A 1,679-nucleotide genomic window follows, 5' to 3' on the forward strand; every position below is an offset into this window, starting at 1 on the left:
GCGGCCCTGCTGCCGACCCAGAAGCAGACGGTACCGGATCCGGTCCAAAACTCGGCGGTCCAGAAGTCGAGGGACCAGAGGCTGACTCCTCCGGGCCAGAAGCAGACGGTACCGGCCCAGAAGCCAACAGAGTGGGCCCAGAGGCAGAGGTTACCGACCCGGAAGCAGACGGTACTGGATCCGGTCCAAAGCTCAACGGTCCAAAAGTCGAAGGACCAGAAGTCGACGCCCCCGGACCCGAAGCCAACTCCCCCGGACCTGAAGTCGATGGAAGTCGACGCCCGCTCCTGCCCTGAAGTCGACGCCCGCTCCTGTCCTGAAGTCGACGCCCGCTCCTGTCCTGAAGTCGACGCCCGCTCCTGTCCTGAAGTCGACGCCCGCTCCTGTCCTGAAGTCGACGCCCGCTCCTGTCCTGAAGTCGACGCCCCGTCCTGTTCTGAAGTCGACGCCCCGTCCTGTTCTGAAGTCGACGCCCCGTCCTGTTCTGAAGTCGACGCCCCGTCCTGTTCTGAAGTCGACTCTTCTGATGACATCCCCGCAGTCGTCTCTTCTGATGACGTCCCCGCAGTCGTCTCTTCTGATGACGTCCCCGCAGTCGTCTCTTCTGATGACGTCGCCGCAGTCGTCTCTTCTGATGACGTCGCCGCAGTCGTCTCTTCTGATGACGTCGCCGCAGTCGTCTCTTCTGATGACGTCGCCGCAGTCGTCTCTTCTGATGACGTCGCCGCAGTCGTCTCTTCTGATGACATCGCCGCAGTCGTCTCTTCTGATGACGTCGCCGCAGTCGTCTCTTCTGATGACGTCGCCGTCCCGTCTGATGACGTCCCGTCTGATGACGTCGCCGTCCCGTCTGATGACGTCCCGTCTGATGACGTCGCCGCCACCTCTGATGACGTCCCGTCTGATGACGTCGCCGCCACCTCTGATGACGTCCCGTCTGATGACGTCCCGTCCGATGACGTTGCCGCCTCCTACTCTGAAGTCGGCTCGTCCGATGACGTCGCCGCCTCCTCCTCTGAAGTCGGCTCGTCCGATGACGTCGCCTCGTCTGGGGATGCTCTCTGCACTCAAGAGGCCGACGCTCCGTCCAGCCCGGCGTTTCCACGGTCTCCGGTTCCGACGGTGGTTTTGAGGGCAACGCCGGCCCAGCCTGCAGTGACTTTGTCGCCGGCCCAGCCTGCAGTGACTTTGTCGCCGGCCCAGCCTGCAGTGACTTTGTCGCCGGCCCAGCCTGCAGTGACTTTGTCGCCGGTCCAGCCTGCAGTGACTTTGTCGCCGGCCCAGCCTGCAGAGCTCCTCCATCATGGATGCAGGTCCTTGAGAGTCCGTCCTCGTCTCCTCTTCTGCCGCAGGCGCCGGCCTCCAGAGGCCCGTCGCCTCCTCATCTGCCACAGGCGCCGGCCTCCAAGGGCCCGTCGCCTCCTCGTCTGCCGCAGGCGCCGGCCTCCAAGGGCCCGTCGTCTCCTCGTCTGCCGCAGGCGCCGGCCTCCAAGGGCCCGTCGCCTCATCTGCCGCAGGCGCCGGCCCCCGGACTCTGCCGTTCCCTGCCGCCTCTCCATCGTCCTCTGGGCCCTCCCCTCCAGGTCCCCCTCCCCCCGCCCTGCTCCTGGTTCCTGTGGGCGTCTGGAATCCGCCCTTTGAGGGGGGGGGGGGTACTGTCACACCCTGTCCTGTCTTCT

The sequence above is a fragment of the Nothobranchius furzeri genome, chromosome 4 (genome assembly GCF_043380555.1).
Source record: "Nothobranchius furzeri strain GRZ-AD chromosome 4, NfurGRZ-RIMD1, whole genome shotgun sequence".
Taxonomy (NCBI): domain Eukaryota; kingdom Metazoa; phylum Chordata; class Actinopteri; order Cyprinodontiformes; family Nothobranchiidae; genus Nothobranchius; species Nothobranchius furzeri.